The sequence below is a fragment of the Varroa jacobsoni genome, unplaced genomic scaffold (assembly GCF_002532875.2).
Source record: "Varroa jacobsoni isolate VJ856 unplaced genomic scaffold, vjacob_1.0 scaffold_54, whole genome shotgun sequence".
NCBI lineage: Eukaryota > Metazoa > Arthropoda > Arachnida > Mesostigmata > Varroidae > Varroa > Varroa jacobsoni.
Window position 1 is genome coordinate 143,151 of NW_019212956.1, and position 18,217 is coordinate 161,367.

At 38.3% G+C, this 18,217-nt stretch overlaps 1 long non-coding RNA gene across 4 annotated transcripts in view; it reads right to left on the bottom strand.

The window, feature by feature from the left end:
• Positions 1-7,598: 7,598 nt before the first annotated feature.
• The window catches only part of LOC111260945 (uncharacterized), a 32,834-nt gene continuing 22,215 nt past the window's right edge, over positions 7,599-18,217 (bottom strand). For 2 of the 4 annotated variants that reach the window (XR_002680657.2, XR_002680652.2), the window contains exons 4-5: positions 11,026-11,237; positions 7,599-8,363 (exon numbers count right to left, since the gene is read on the bottom strand). This is a non-coding gene — a long non-coding RNA (uncharacterized LOC111260945). The remainder of the gene's footprint in view (positions 8,364-11,025; positions 11,238-18,217) is intronic. The other 2 variants (XR_015311305.1, XR_002680663.2) reach the window with 2 other exon arrangements.

An 18,217-nucleotide genomic window follows, 5' to 3' on the forward strand; every position in this document is an offset into this window, starting at 1 on the left:
TTAGAAATAAGTTTCTGTTTCTTGAACTTAACAACTCTATAGGATCTATAGAAGTATGCAGGGAAACAAGGAGGGTTTTAACAAAGCAATAATTGGTTGCCGATGTAAAACTTTTAAGGAAAAAAATGGGAACCGTCAAAGAAGTTGCTGTAATCACAGGAACTTTTGAGCAAAACCGAGCACAGACAAAGCACTTTCTGTCGACTTCGTGCAAGATCCCCCCCCCTGGGCTATTTTATAAACTGAGTTCCAAATTTTTACTAGCGAAAATCTTATCTGGAGCTCAGCGTCACGATAAACTATGGGTTAATCAGCGCCGCTTACCAGAAGAGGAACAGGAAAGAAAGCGGTTTCGATGGCAGCGCCGGATAGGTGCGCCCCCGTTTTTGACGTGAGGATATTTATTGCTGATTGAGTCAGAAAGAATTATTGTTTTGAGCTTTCCTTAGTTTTTTTGCAACTTTTGGGGTCTTCAAACTTCAATCATTTTAAGATATTTGCTCTGCTATCAGACTGGGGTTCTATTCTGATAGGTTCCTTGTGCATAGCTTACCTGAGGCAAAACCTAAGGAGTGTTTGCTCACCACTATCCCTCGATTTACGCCTACTATGAAAAATAGTTCCAGATTAAAGAAGAAATGTACCGAAACAAACTAGTAAGTGGTTTTCGTCCCTAATTAAGGCTGTAATCGAGACGAACAGAGGTTAGGAGTCTTAAAAGCGATTAGGAAGCCAAAAATCTTGTAAAAATTTCTTGCCGTTTGTTGATGTGGGACTTAACCTAACCACCTACTTAACTTCGATCTGATGTGCCTTCGTGGCAGTCTATAAGTTTGAATTTTACTGCTAGTTTCTAAAATCAATATATGGAAGCGATGTAGGTTCAATCTGCTGGTTGTAATGGCTAAACTGCATTTGGTAGTCGTACAGCGTATAGTAAAATAAAACTGGTATACCCTGTACTGTAACACTTGATCAAAGAAAAATCGCTTTTCCTTGAAGGCTGACAAAGCAGTAACCTTTAGGCAAGGCTTGAAGCTCAGTTTCGATCGCTTACATTTTTTATGATCAACAACGACGTTTTCAGTTAACCCAGAAATTAGCTCCATTCCCGCAACGTCTACACAAGTCCATTGAGTACCACTGAACTCCGGCCGCGGCAAACATCTGACAAGATACTCTACATTCCTGCCAATAATTTACGTGCTTTTCTACTTGACAAAAGCGCATACTTCATATAAATGATACAATATAAATATCGCTATTTCTTCTAGAGGACACTTCTGATCCCCCTGTAATTTGCTCAAGCCAATTTATTTATAGAATTCTGTCAGATTCACACCTGTTATTGGTTTCCAAGTACCACATTACGCCAATTCGCGCTTCTCTCAAATCTGCTGACAGAAAATCAAAAAGACTGACTGTATAAATTCGGTTTATTTCTTGCTCCGATGCTCAGTGGCATGAGCCACGGAAGACTCGGGCTCGCTGAGGACAGTGGTATGAACTTCTAGTTACGTTCTTCTTATTATTATTATTATTCTTTTCTCTTTTCGAGAAAAAAAAATCGGCTTTTCCGCAAATGTAGAGATTACGTAGGCGATCCATTCCTTATTTTTTAAAGCACTCATCGATATTTGAAGACTAAAAAGCGACGACGATTATATATTTAACAGATAAAGTCATGTACATGAGAATATAGCAGCGTTCAGGTTTATAGTATAGCCAAAGTGTTTACATACCTCTACCTGCTCTACCTGCATGATCCAAGACATTTTTTTCCCCTTTCATAGAAGGCAATGAAAAGCTTGATTTTAGTTTGTACTTGAAAACTTGGCTTACCGCACCGTTGATAACCTTTTTCACTGTGTCTAGTCCTATGTTGAGATAGATAGATATAGTGGTAGTATCGAACTTGTAAAGATTATAATTTTATTGCTATTTACGAACGTTTGAGCCGAGTGCTGTGCTTGGGTAGAGGAGTGCTCAGTTAATTATACAGTAGGTCGCTTTTGATCGTTGTATAAACTCCGAGCGAGCTGAATCTATGATCTGGGAAAGCCGCGGTTCCGGAGGAAAGATTCCAACGTCCTGCTGCTTCTAGGCGTCTGTGCAATGTGCGCGTAGTAAGGGGTTACGGTGATCAGTAACAATGCGTTGCTCGAAAAATGCTCTTAAAGTGTATGTGCGTTAATGTTCAACATGGGTCAGTGAGGGCTAACATACATGATAAAACTAAATCTGCCAAATCGTACGTTACAAAAAAAAGAACCAAGCTATGAATGATGGGTCTTTAAAATAGCGGCTAGTAAATCGATAAATATTTGGTTACAGTTCAAACGAGATAGCTTATGATTATGCATATCAGCAACTAGAATCTTCTAATGATTCTGATGATTCTTTAATGAAGACCTTCTTTTGCGGTCCAATAATCCTTTGCTGGCCTTCATAGCACTGAAGCTGCTGGAATTCAAGCCTTGATCTATTTAAAAGCGTGTAATGGAGATTAATCGTGGTCCAAATAATACATTTTCTATTTGTGTGCTGTATTAGTGTGCTATCTACAATGCAAACCCATAGCTTGCTCTCTTTTTCCTCCTTATGAAACAATCTTCATATCTTATTACCATATAACCAAATCCTTTATGCTAACTCATTGATTCGAACAAACTTACCCTTCTAAGACAATGTCGGCAACAACAGCTTCAGTTTGGCGTTGGAGTACGATGACCACTTTCCTTTGCCCATAGCAATTTTTACTTATGTACGTATTAATGTGTCATAGCGATCAGTGTATGTTCAAGTTACTTGGGGAAAAGTGATAGTCCCGTTTAATGTCATGCTCAACTTGATTCCGACGTACGACCTCCTGGAAATTCAGCCGGATGTCAACTTAGCAACGACGGCAAGTGGCTCCAGTAAGGCTTCTTTAGATGGGGGTTACGTGGACTCCTAGGGCGAAGCTAAGGAAGTCAGTTTCCTGTTGTGAGCCTACTGTGCGACCAACTCTGCAGTTTTAAAAGACCGAGGTGCGACGCTGACCGTAACGATCTGCTGTCCTGTCGCAGTGACTAAATCTCGATATAAAATGAACGTTACGAAAGCGAGCATGTTGACTAAATTCGAACCCGCACTAATGTCACACGCTATATGTCTTTTTTTTTTTAGATGAATCTGATTACTTATTAAATGATGCAGGCGGACATATGTACAAGCAAACTTATTAGGTTATTCTTAAATGGTATTTCGTTTTTGGATTATAGCGCTCGTGTCATACTTTCAGTGAACACTGGCATTCAGTGTTACTTAGAAAATTCAAATTTTGAATACGTACAGGAAGAGGTACGTCTTGACTTCCTGCATCAGGTATAGTGTAATAGAATATTACCTCATCGTTTTTCCTGTCGAAACATACTGTATTGGCTATTGAACAATTTATACCTGTAAAAATAATTTATATAAAAATACAACTAATACCATTTCGATACGAAGCGCTGTGTTTGCTCAATCCATCTAATAACTTCATTGGTACTGTCATCTACTATATTTATAGACGTTAAGAATCACGTAGCATTTTAGGACAACTCCGTATTTTTCACAAAAACAGTGATACTTTATGATGCAAAACGTCTATATGTAACGCTATATAAAACTGTCTTCACAATTGTAGCTTGTTTTACCCCTAACTGTTATAAATATTCACATATAAATGAAATCTTAAATTATATAAGTATGCTTAAATGTATGTACATGTATTTCTCCGTGCCAAATGATTAAAGCCATTCGTCCGTTTGTATTTCAGATATATCTAACCTCCCGTACAGCTTCTTGGCTAATTATAACATTGTCTCTCACCTGAAACATTTATGACTGGGTTCTAAATTTCACAAAAGTGTTTTCTGCATAGAAGTAAACGATTTCATGTCTCATATGCTAGTCGCGACAGGGGCTAAAGCAATGCTATTGTGCCCCACAGAGTACTTCACAATATACATCAGTCTCATTAGCTTACAACACTCACCTAATGAGCACGCTTTTACAGGTCCAGCAGGCTAACAATATGGTGTAAGGGGTCTAAGATCTGTCCTGAATAAATCTATAAAAGATAAGCAAATAGAATTAGGATTCACCTATACCTTATAAACGATTACATAATTCCTAATTTGGTAACAATATTTTTTGCACAAACAACATTGTCTAAAGGATTTCATAAATCCGTTCCTGGCGCTCGATTTGAATATTTGTACGCTCATTCGTTCGACATTCGATTAAAAAGTATACAAAGTACATTTATATTGCATTTAATTTGTATTATTCGGTTGAGAGAGACACATGATTGATGCTGTAGTGTGATATCCTAAAAAATGCGTTCGCGAAAGTCATTGGAACGACACATTTCAATGAAATCTATATACAAATCTTCGTACGTTTTGTCCTCAGCACATCGCAGACTCATTTTTGCCCTACACACGCGCATTTCAGTGCGGATTCTTATATACTATGGATTTTCACGAAGTGACAATGCTTAAACAACACAAACACTAATAGAGATCTATTATATTTCATCAGTTTGCATTATCAGCCAATCGTATAGGTATCATTCACTGTCTATTTTAACTGAGTAGTAGAAGTACATTTTCTCCAGTGGTCGTCAAAAATCTCAGAAGGCGGTTTGTTGTTTTTGTTATTACGGCTAACTGTGTATCTATAACATGTGTTATTAAATGAAGAATGAAAGTATATTCAATTAAGTGGACGGGTAACGTGTGCATTGTTTGCAAACAATCTTTATGCCAACCCTGTTTAATCGTATTACAAACCGTTCAAATTGTAGGTCAACTATAGCGAAGTTCTTCGATATGGGTCTATGATAACAGCTGTAAATAACGCAGTAAATGGCTGTAGCACGGGTAAGCAAGTAGCAAAATATGTGGTCATGTGCACTCACGCGCTTACCATAGCTTTAGTATGAGGTTAGATATTAGTAGGTCGGGGAGCTGGGTTACTTTTCCCCCATAACCTTAAACGTGATTGGGTTACAATTCTTGAAGCAGCATGATGTACTAAAATATAATATTGCCAAATGGTCCTGCACTGCATAGGGTGTGTAAAAAAAGGAATTTTAAAATAAACAGGCTCAGAAGTTGGATATATACAATTTGGACGTCTTACCTTTTGGAGCCGGAAAATGTGGACCTAGGAAAACTAAGTTGGGATTGGAGACAAGAGTTTGCTATCTGTAGAAGAACGAATGATTCTAAAGCACACTGACTGATAAGTGTTTTCACGTTCTTACGAACACGACTTTAACAGAGGCTATTTAAAAGACTTTATAGCTTACCAGTAATTTATCTGTAGATACGTAATTCGCTCTTCTAGTACGGAATATATGTGTGTGGTCAATTTTGGACCTAATTTCCGAAAAAGAACGGATATTTTTCCAGGATTAAGCGATGCCAGCAAATTGAACTCCGCTACTCCGCTAACATTTGCTAATTCTGCCTTCGGTAATCCTTATTCTGTAATATAATAGTACTATGTCTTATAAATATGGCATTTAGTGAAGTAAGATTTCTCAGTGTCAATGATGTTAAATTATATGTTTGTAATGTGGACCTACTATCAATATAGGAAATTCATCCCCTATGTTTATCTAGAACATAAAAGGCTATGCTATACGTCTAAACATTCACTTCAAAATACCTATAGGTGTCTACTATGAACTGAATAGCGACTAAGAGTTCTGCCGGTTCACCACGGCAATTTCAAGCTGCCTTTAGGTTTACTTCATCACAGACAGCTTTCCTCTTCCATTATCGGTATTGGTTCCTATTTGCAGGCAGAGGGATGTACCGTATGTTGGTTAACAAAATTTGCCCCTATCTTCCGTTCTTTGTTTGTTTTCAGTTCATTTCCTCAGCTATTTCTAGATACCGCAGCATTATGATGTAGACTAAAAAGCAAATAATAAAAACAGTTTTTTGCGTTTCTGTTCCAGTCAGTCAAACACAATCCTATTGCATTTATCCTCGTACGATGATAAGCTATGTGTCCCGGAGTATCTTCGCTTACAAGTAATAGTTGTGTGCGATAGATTAATTAAGCGCCAGTTGTTGCGTGTATGGGCGTATATTCAGATTCTCGCTGTACTATAGAATACAGAGCTAGCTTCTGCCTTCTGTCTCGGGTGTGCTTCTGGCCGTAAATCACAGCTGAAAACCACGCTATCGTTCTTTGTTATTTATCTGTTTCCTTTACTATTAATGGCTGCTTGACAGTCTTTGTTTTGGTGGTCCTGCCATTACATTCCGTTCAGTTCTTTTCCCTCTATTCGGATGATAAACGCCAGCTGTGTAGCATAATCGACGACATATGTGATGCTGAGGGTTGATAGTATCGTGTGTATGGGCCCATCAACATCGGTGCATAGGGTGCACCGTAGAAAGGAAAATCTCGTTCGCACATAAACAGGCGATCTCTGCTGCTGTAGGAGAGAACCGTCCAGGTTCAAAGAAGCGCTCGAAGAGGTCGCAAGTAATTTCGTTGCGTCTTAATACTCCGTGCTGCAGATAGACGTCTGAATCTTCTTTTATACGCGTAAGAAACAAAACTATTCTTCTGTAAAATATAGACCTACTAACAGTAGTCTCAACGTAGAGTCAAGTTTAGCCCTCTTTGACTGTCTCCTCCGTTGCACACACAAACACACGTATTCAAGTGCCCCACACAGATTGCTTTGGCTTTTCAAGCTTTTACAGATATGCGAACCACTTAACAGATTGGGGTCAGCCATGATCTGAGCCCACGGCCCATAAACGGAACGAGTGCTGGCAATGCTTCTTCTGCTGCTCTAGCTACAAGCTGGTGTTGGTTCTTCAGGCGTGGTAAAGCAAGGGTTGGAAATTTGCTGCTTGTAAACAAATAACCATGAGCGATTTGGCTAGCTAGTCGAAAAGGACCTTGAAGCCATTGCAGAAGAGTTTGAAGAAAAGAGGTTAGGTAAGTGCCGCTGAAAGTTCAGCAATGAAAGCGATTGCCTCGTGCACAGTGGTTTGTAGGGTTAAATGCAATAGTGCAGTAATGGCAGTAGATGTCTGCTCAAAAATGGTACACTTCAATTCGGGGGTCAAATCTGACAAAGTGGATAAATTCACATACATATGTTTATTCGAAGCGTTATCTTAAAAGTAGTGCACTTGCCTACTAATATACGACCTAATATTTATCCCCTGGGAAGACTTCTCCATACGGGCGTGTAAGATGCGATAGTCTTCGAAATTCGATTAAAATGACGCAATAGTTCTGTGAGCAAATTTATGAGCTGATTTTGTTTAATGAGAAATGGTCCTATTAACAATTACAATATGAAACTTCTTCTTTCAATGTAAAAAAGAATTAATTAAAAATATATCTTCCAAACGCAAAAATAAATCGACAAAGGCTCTTTCGATTTGTCTATGCTTTAGAATCTACGAATGTTACCTAGCTAAGTCTAAAAAGGACTATAGTAGCAATATACAATGCAATTTTAGGCAGTCGCGTTGCTCATAATCACAAGCGAAGCAACGACTTTAAACACGAATCTCGACTCTTCAAAATAAAGAATACAACCAGCGATTTATTTAATACGGGGTAGCTACAGACTTTAATAGCAATGGTGTAGATAACCTTTTCACTAGTTCCACCTGGAAGCTTTACAATTGTCAAAAAATCAACAATTGGCGACGACGGGTGTCAACTTCCGGTTCAGGAAAAATGTCCTGGCCTTTCACTTCTTCATTTTCGACAAACTATTTTATCTCCAGCTCCGGGCATCGTTCCGCAAGCGATTCCATAAGCGTCCGAAAGTTTCGTAGAGCGAGGACATGCAGACGGCAATAAATAATTTCTCGCCAGAGGGAAGGAAAATTTACGATGGGCTTTACCTATGTGGGGACTGCGTATACTCCACAGATAGTAAAAGTACTGAGTGACCTCGACCGAACTAAACAAAGCCCCTTGCATCATACAGATGTTTTACTTGAAGCTGTTAATACTTTGGTAACTATAATTTTTCCGCTTAATTTTCATTGGCTAAACTGGTTATACTCACAGATCATTGTCTACTTAAATGAAAATAGGAATTGCGGTGCTCTAGACATCTCGCCTCGAACAGGAATTGTATTGTAGACGAGGTTAAAGGGCATATGAATACAGAACTTACCCATGCCTCAAAAATAGAGCACCACGACCTCACGTCAGGTGTAAGCGTCGTTTATGGACAGATGTTTCTCGTAATGGTTTATGGCCGGCGGAGTAATAGCCCCATTTTCCTCTGTCACTCTCGCAGATATTGCACTAACCCATAGCATGCGATCGTTCGCCTACAACAAGTGACACAAACGAAGTTTGTCACGATGCAAAACGCAGACAGCTTTGAGGGTAGGCTCTCCTGCATTGATAGCTGAGGAATGAATAGATCAATGCTAGGAGGAGAAAATTCTTAATTTATAACGCATGAGGTTCAATGAGAATCACACTGGGTGGAATATTTTTTCAACGAGGTACTTATAGGTTTGAAAATCTTTGCTTCGTGTGTTAACGTCTGTTCAATGTCCAATATGTGTTAGGCGCCAAAATTTGAAAAAATCTAATTGCGCTTTTCTTTAATTGTTAGCCGAATTACGTAAAGTGATATGAAAAGTACCATTAAGTGCACGCTTTTATATCGATGGTATTCCATGGTTACTAACGTGTCCTCTAGAATGGCAAAAGATGGTTTAGTAAACAGGTTCCTAACAGAACATGTCGACCCAAATAGAACAAAAGCGCGTGTCGTAGTAATAGGCTTTAATTCGGAAAGGGATGTTCGCCTAAAGCCGCCATAGAAGCAAGAAAATCGTTTGAAGAAAAGTTTCAGAGTAGATCCAAAGGGACGAACAGAAAGAACTGTCGTTGTTCTTCTTTCAAGTGAGCAGGATCCCCGGTTTCGCAAAGATAAGCAAATCGGTTACCACAACAGATCTAGCAATAAAATTATCAGAGAAAATAAACTTCTGAATATGACTAAGTAAGAAAAGTCACATACACGACAATTGTGGGCTATTTAAGCAATCATCCGTTAGAAAATACTATACTATACGCTCGAGCGCAGTGAAGAATTTCAGACTTTTTTGTCATACCAAAAGTAGATGGGCGACGAGCATTGTTGTGCATCGCAATTGACCTCTTCAGTTACCATAAGCATTTCGATAAAAAAAAAAATGTAAATGGTACCAATGTTATTAAGAATAGCAAAAATACACATGAGTTGTATTTATAATATTCTATTTAGTAGCAAATAATTAACCTCGTCAGCGAGGTCAAGCCGGCATGCGATTTAACTTTAGCGTATTTCAGGGTAGTATTATTATAGCTACAGGTCGTCCCTAACGCTTTAATCTAATGAAATCGGTGCTGCCGTAGCCCGCTTTACGTTGTTGTTTAAGCAGAAGTATGTTGATAAGTTCAGCACTCAACGAAGTGCTCTAACTTCAAAGGCTAATGAGAATAGTTCTCTTGCCTCCTTGTGTCTAGCTGCATTTTTATGTCTATATATTCGTGCCAAGAATAAATGGGGCAAATAAGTGATATGACAGTTTTAGCTTTTCGGACAAAGAAAATCGCTAGATTTTTTCTGCCTTATGTAATTAGCTTTCCGTATAACATTCATTATCGAAAGAAATCTGTGTAATACAAAAGAAAAAGATAATATAATATATGCGCCTAATATATACTTTAAAGGTACTTCTTATTACACGTGAAAGCAATACGCTATATTCGTAGAGAATTTGAGCTTCTTTCGTGTCTTGAGCTTACTTCTTGTTCAACTAGTTTGTACGATATCTAGCTCTTCTATTCGGTATGAACTATTCCGTGCCGTCATTTTTTGTCACGTCTTTGAAAGAATTTGCCCGGCTTCTTATTTGAGTACTCTCGGTATAATGTAAGAGTAAAACGTATCAGCTCTACATGGTGCTAACGCCAATGGAACCGACTTAATCTTTTATCATAGCCTAAGGAACTAAACAAAAGGCAACGCGGTCCTATCCTATAACTCAGCTAAAAAAAGCTTTGTCATTCCTTTCGCATATTTTCTGGACATACTCGTATAAAAAGGCGTATAAGGTTAGAACCTAAATTATACTGGTCTGAACGATAAACAGTAGACTAGAACGGGCGGCCGTTTTTTTAAAATTCTCTCATAACAAATGATTCATAACGATATAGAACTGTTGCTTAATCTGTACTGGGGATCTTCCATTACGAATCGTAGTAGTTGTTAACTAACAGCACCATGAATAGTAACGGTGCGAACCCTTAAGCTAAAATGAAGAAATCTGGTAGAACGAGAGAGCCGATTATATGGGTCCGTTCTCTCTCACCCTTAAATTTCTGCCAAAGTAAGCGTCAGATCTGACAGACCGCGATCTTCATCTTCCGGGGTACTGCCATAGAGGTAATAGTTTAGTTTTTGTTTCGTCTGCAGCACACTGTTTCCCTCATAGATATCTCCATTTATATTTCCTTTTATCTTTAAGGTCTCTTGTAGGTTTTTAAGCGACGGACATCATTATTATTACTCCTGTGGACAGTGGGCAGGACGCCAAATTTACGACTCTGAGATTTCGGGTTAGGTTTTCAACTGAGGTTTAGTGAGTGAGTTATTTTTGTTTAATGAGTTTTTAACCGCGCAGTACATTTGACTGGCATAAATTTAACTACTCTTTTTACTTGTCATATATTCCAAATTTTCTTCCGTCGTGCCATAGGCACTATTGCTTAGAAATTATTAGGGTATTGGTGCTTAGAAATTTTGGCTTTAATAATAGAAAATTTTCACAGAGTATGGTTGCTGTAATTCACATTTGAAATGTCAATTGGCTCTGTGTTTTTTTTTCCCACAATTATGCTTCTTCTCAAGAATATTGAACGTGAAAAAAAAACTGCAATTATTTCTATTGAACACTCAAAATGCATAATTGCTTTAACTTTAAAGTCTCTCACCGATTTGCGACCGGATCGGACAAGGCGTAAGCGATACTTCTCCGACGTTTCAAAGTAGTCGATAACGAAGCTCTTGCTTTTTCCCGATTGGCTTAAACTAGTGACTCCCTATCACACACGCAGACTCCCCTTTTTTTTTTTTTGGGGTATGGGTTGCGAGCGAATGCTGTTGACTCGAACGGGCTGACTATTTGCAAAAAACACCACTCCATCTAAAACGAGAAGCAATACTAATGACTTTTACATTTCATTAGAGTGTTCAATTGGCAGATAGCTATAAAGGTTAGCACTTCTTCCTGTCTAGTATTCAGTACACTATTGGACTAGAAGTCGAAGGCTATTTTAGGCTCTGCTTAATTAAAACTAAAATCTTCCAAACGATAAAAACACTTGAGATCGCTTAAGTTGAGCACCGTATTTTGACCAGGTCGAATCAAGGATGACAGATTTACACAGACGACGAAGACAGCCATACCAATAATTACATACAGAAAACAATAGTTATACAAAGTGGCGTACACGATGGGGAAGTAGTTGCGTAGCACAGCGGACTTCTTTTTTTAGAGAAATTAAAATTAATTTGCTGAACTACCTCCTCGAGCTTTATTGATTTTTTGGATGAGTGTATTAAATAAGAAAATGGTATAGAACGCAGTTGGTATAGACGTTAACTGTTGGTTTCCATGTTTTTGATATTATTCCATCCTGAATATCTGAGTTATTTAACTAAAATATCTTCTGTTTTGTCACAAGACGTTCTTCTAACTTATTAGTATAATTAGAAAATTTAGACTAAATAATGAGAATGAATAATAAAATTGCACGTCCTAAATAATGAGAAAGCTTATATAAAAGTGATAAAGCAATTTTGGTTATACGAATCATTTTCGATGATACGGCAGAAATCTAAATTTCGGATCGATACCGTTACCGTTATATTTTAATCATATTCTACTTATCTTGGTTTACAACTAGTATGAACGTTTTTCTAAACGGGTGTATGGTTGATTTTTAGATTGTTTTAATGTCTTTTTTAATCGACTCTCACTTATTGCTTGTCGTTTTTAACTCAAATTACTTCGTATACTTCGACTTTTGTTTAAGCAGGTGTAGGTACCTCAAAATTTAAAAAAACCAAAGGGATATAATGCGGATAAGATCAAAGCAAACAAAGGGGCTTTCAATTGTACATAGGATTAGTCATCAGAAACAGATAATTTAACAAAGCGATGCAATAAACGAAAACCGTATAAAGTTCAACAAGTCCATCTGGTCGACAAAGGCATTCTATTGAATATTCTTTAAAGCATTGTGTGCGTATAAAGCAACCTTATGGGGTACCCATTTATGGCCTATTTGAGACAGCAATGCAGGAATAGCCCCCAATGGCAACTATCTCTGAAGAGCGAAAAAAATTGCTTCTGCTAAACAAGCTAAAGAACGGCCCTGATATAGTCCTTTTACCAGCCTTTTAAGACCATGGGCTGGCATAGGACTCAGGAGTTTCTTATTAATCATATGTGCATGATAGTACGTATAATAGAATAATAATGTGCCCTAACTTCAGTCGGCGGAATATGTAAAAGAGCGCAAAAAAGAACGCATATAGGGGCACCAATTCAAGTTTGTATGTGCAACACATGAACAGCGCATATATATATATATATATATAGATGCTCGTCAGGGGACCCTCCAATTTATTGGCTTGCTTGGTACTACGTCTGCTTAATTCTTGAGCTACGTAGGTATATGTTGTTTGCACCCAATTCTAAAACCCGTATTAAAGCTGGGCTTTGCGTTACTTCGAATTTCGTTATGATTTCTTCGTCGTTGGCTTGCTCATAGTCGTTCTGGTTCATTTTTGCACACGCGAGACTGCTTTCGCGGCGTTCGTACATTTGCTCCCGTCATTATGGTACTCTCCATAGAAGGAGTTCAATTTGGAACAGTACTACTATCGAAACGAGTCGGGCTGGGTAGTAACACCGATATCAGCAGTAAGTTCACAGCCTGGAGATATGCTCATCGTAGAAAAAGATCATGAAGTTCCACTACCAAGTGGACCTTTACCTAACATTTCTAGCCTGAACGATTCGCAGAACTGCTTCTACTACCATGCCTATGCTATACCACTGTTCCATATTATCGCTTCTGCGGATGTAACTGCTAATGTCAAAAGGTAAAAAATTAGCATTGAACCTTGTTCTGTCAGCTCTGTTGTAGCCGCTCATGCATTGTTCCTGTCCATACTGTCCTACTCCCACTGCAGCTTCAGGTCATCTATCATCTTCGTTAAAACTCCTACGCCTGGCCGGCTGTTTGTATGCAGGCTCGAAATCCCATACACCGTTGTTTCTTGAAGGCTCATGGCGGGTTGGCAAGTGGCAACGTGGCCGATTGAGTTCTATGGATTTTTTTCACCGAGTAATTTCACTTAGATCGTAGTAGAACGCTCATCGAAAAAAAAAAAAAAAGGTGTAATGATTCCTTGTCTGCGCGTCCTGTTGTGCCGGTAATTTGCAAGTAATATATTACGCATTGCATAAACACATCCACACGTATGTACAGAAATGTACAAACTTTATGGTATTATTCAACTGTGTATTATTTGTCTGTTTATTGTCTTATAGATATTGTCCTAGAGGCCAAAATGAGCATCATCGATTGTTGGTTCCTCATCCCCAAATAGTTAAATTACTTGAAATTATGCTCGACGTATGCCTACCTCGTGTAGCTTAAAATCGCCAAGCTTGCTAAGGCATATATCGGGCCGTTTGTTGTATATTTAGCCTATCCACTACATTTACAAAGCTACTTCTAAATGAAATGGGCAAATATTCGCAAGAAACGCTTAAGCCTTCTATAAAAGTTACCCTGTACTTTTCGTTTACATCCCCAGATCCAAAGTAAAAATTCACAAAATCGTAAATGTTACATATAAAACTCTATATAAGTTGATTTTTTTAAATCATTTTTTACCATTTTACAATCAAAATTTGTTAAACCAACATAATTCAGATGGGGTCAGAAACCTCAAAACTTAAGAAGATAGCACATATTGGTACCATTTGTTCTCCACAACGTTCGTATTTACGTTATGACATCACCCCATTTTAGCGGGGGTGTTTCAAAATAAAGAAGAGATCAACTTTTTGGGGGATAGAGCTCGATAAAAAAAAAGCTATTAAGCTTTTATGCATAATTCAATCCTTTTCAATTACATGCCGCCGTATCACGGATTTCGTACCGCTTTAAGTTTTCCTTTTCCCATTTAGCTCTATCCAAATGCCAGTACTGTTATTATGTGAATATTAAAACGGTTCTGCAAAATACTGATTTGTATTTTTTTGAGACGATCGCGCATTGGTCATAATCAAAAAAAAAAAGCTTGTCACTTTTTCTGTCACAGTATCCGTCGATTGACAGCTATACCAGGCAAAAATGAGCAACGAGCGACATGTCCTTTCAGGGACATGAGACACATACGAAAGTGCTCTCAGATCTACGGAGCGGAGTTCACGATTTGACACGAGCAAATAATTCTGTATACGTCGAATCTGCTACTGTGCATAATTATTCACACAGTACAACTCCATGCTTCGGGTCTTACGTTCGATATCGCCATGAAGCATTCGATCAGACGGCTGGCTGGCTGGCTGGCTGGCTGGCTGGCTCCTGGCACGATATGAGGTTTATCTATGTCCTGGTTCGAACCTACACCATAACGTGTCTCTATGATGAACAGGCCATCCCAGCACGACGACCCGCACGACAACTCTAGGGTCACTGGACCGGTTTAGACCCATCGCCTAACGGTTGCAATCATACGATCACTCAAGCTTTCTTTTTTGCAAAAGTGTTCACCTTTTAGGAGCAGATGATATATTGAGAAACATTTCAGAATCAGTGTTGAGCGTTACTGTTGCTGAACGGTCATCGTTTCGATTCCGTGTCACCGAAATATTGTGAGATGGCCGCATTAAATGAATGAAAATCACACAAATTTTTCAGAGACACTATTTTGTGACTGTGGTCTGCTTCAAGCGTGATTAGTTATGTTGGCGTTTCGGTGGTGCTTAATTAACCTAAAGAACGCAGTCTTAGCAGGACACAGCTACCGAGAGCTATTGGATCAAAATGACAAACATTTCAGTAGTTTTATTTCGAAGTTAAAAAAGTCAAATGCGCTTATCGAAACCAAGCTTATCTAACTTACTATTACTCTTTGTTGTATTGTCTTTGTTATATCAATGCAATTTCGGGATTGAACCGAAAGAGAAATCTTTTAGGGCGCGCGTGTCTCCTTCATTGAAAAATGGTTTTCACACGAGCTGTTATTCTACTAAATAATGTGTCCTGTGTCTTTATACAAGTTCAAGCATTTAACCGTAGAAGCATAGATTGCGTGAATTTCAGTCACTTTAAAAATAACTAATGTCTAGTTTTCAAAAACGCTGTGTAGCTCCGTTTCTAGCCTGAGACACGTGATTTTATCTTTTCTATTCAATGATTAAAAAAATGTCTCCCCCAGAGAAAACTTTACATTTTTGACACTCACTTCAGTTCTATAAGAACTACACCCCAAGAGAAAGCTGTCATGGATTAGGGATAAGCATGTCTAAATTATCTGTGTGAATCTTGCTTCGTGGGATGTCCGGTTAGCTATATGCTAACTGAAACCTACTATATTACCAGAATCGCTTTAAGAAATGTCACAGCCCTTTTTTCAAGCCTCCTGGCTATTTTCCGTTTCTCAGAGCTCACGAAAAGGTCCTCACGAGTACTTTGGAAGCTGCGCATGTTTTTAAGGTATTTAAAGCTGAAACTTCACTCTGAACGTAGTTACTTAATGAAATTAAGCATTCAAGCTTGCTTGTATTGGTCAGTATTAGAATGGGTCCGCCCCTAGGAAATCGTATTTCCTCGTGTGTCATGGTAACATGTTGCTATTGGTTGAACTAATAGTTCCGCGACTAAGAGAAAAGTACTAAAATGTAGTACCTGTTGATGCGGATTTTACAATTACTTGTTAGCACCTAAACGCCAATTACGTCGAACGCGGCGTGCTGCAAACGTTAATGGGTATCTTTCTGTGTGCATTGCGATGGTAACCGTAAACATGCGGCTATTGCTAGTATTAACTTTGGCAAATGGTTACTATAGCATGTTGCTACCATGCTGTTTTAAAAGTCTGCTAGACAAACACGCAGTTCAGCCCAGTAAGTAGTTCCAAACGGCTTGAGTATACGACCCTCAAAACCCTTCCATTCTGTGTGTGAGATAATGTCACCACATACACGTACCGCAGCAAAAAAGAGAAGGCTAAAAACGATATATAATAACACATTGAACAAAAAACAAATTGCCTGCTAACTAGATTACGTCTAGTAGTAGATTTGAAGTTATTCCTCGACCTTGGACGCAATGTGCTGCCCTAACGTGTGCAAACGTTTTCTTTTTAGTTGAAAGCATTTACTAATATGGTTCCGCTGAAAATGTGTTATTATTCAGTACCATTCTAGCAGGTGGCAATGCGAGACAATCTATAAGATATCCCGTTAGCGATATTCATAGTACTAATAGTGGTCTGCTTTATCTCAAATACACCATATCGCAAATAGTCAAGATTTGCATAACGAGTAAATATACGGGATATCAACCTGCAAAGGATGGTTTCTGCAGTCGATCGTAGTTCTGTTTAGGTGCTCAAGTAACTCCTTTTCTGCCAAACCTCATAACCGAAAAAATATGATATGTGTACTTGACAGTTGCCTTCGTTTGTGCATAACGTTCCGTGAGTCAATAAGGATAATATTACTAGTAGCAGTAGAAAAACCCTACCCGCAAAGCTGCTTCGAGTGTGAAAACACTTCAGGATATCTGACGAGAATAAGACATGTCATGTTCCTGGAATACATATATTAGAAGCTTTTAAGTTTATTTAGGCTGTCCGATAATGTAATCGTTATTTCATACCTTCTCCAAATAACAACTTGTTTTTGGTCGAAGCGGTAAGATCACTTCTATAGACTTGAAACAATTGATGTGGTTATAGCTATCCCTCTTCTTAGACATATCGATTAAATAATTTCAATTTTAAGGATAATTTTATACAGCATAGGAGACAGAATATACCTAAATTTTCCCGATATACGTATCTATATATATATATATATATATATATATATGAAACAAGTGGTGTTTTTCAGAAATAATATTGATTTTAGTATCTATTTGCAGATTCCATGTACGTATTTATTAGTGCATTGAAGCCAAAATACAATCCCTATTTGGTTTGCAGTATCCACGTGTTTAATGACCTTAGGATAATAGACTGTCAATCCACTCACGTTAAATATTTTTAGATCGCTACTCATGTGGGATTTGATCATTCTTTATCACTTTATTCAGGTAGTCTTACAGCTTGCATAATTTTATCCTTTTATCAGCGTTCTTGTCTTAATTTTGACGCTCACCAAGACCTAAGAAGACAAACGGCAGATTAAAATTTTTTCAAGACGCCTGGCGGTCGTCGTGAACCAAGTCACCAATGTCAGGTCCAACTAAGGACAAGATTAAAAAGTCAATGACCCTGAGTTCTCTTTCTAGGGCATTCTGAGATTTTCTAAGTGTATATATTGTTAAGAAGTAAAAGGATCTGTCCTGAATTTGAAGTGAAAGGATTTGTCCTTGATTGATTTTGCTATCAACAGGAAAACGCAAGCGACTTAACACTGGCTGAATTGCCATTCGAAACAGACGGTCGAAATAGAGTTTTGGCAATAATCTTAAGGGGTAGAGGTGCTCAGAATGTGATCGACGACTGCTTCAGACTGGCGCACAATTTCGAAAATGCACTTCTGGCAACTTCGTTATTGTCGTTTCGAAGAACCTTCTAAATCGCTGGAAGCTTTTCCGATAGTGACCCTTACAGTGTAACATTTCACATTACTAATACCGTATCTACCAGAAGCAATGTTTCAAGAACAAACAAATTGATAGTGCCTTACTAGGACACAGTTACGATAGCCAAAAATGCGAAACAGATATCGCGTCAAGCGTTTGTCAACTAATTTAGATATCCGTCTCTTGACGCATTTATGCTTAAAAGTCGTCAGCAAAGAATTGTTACATTGCGTTTTTTCCGGTTTACTGTACACACATAACTGAGTTGTATAATAACGGTTCATAA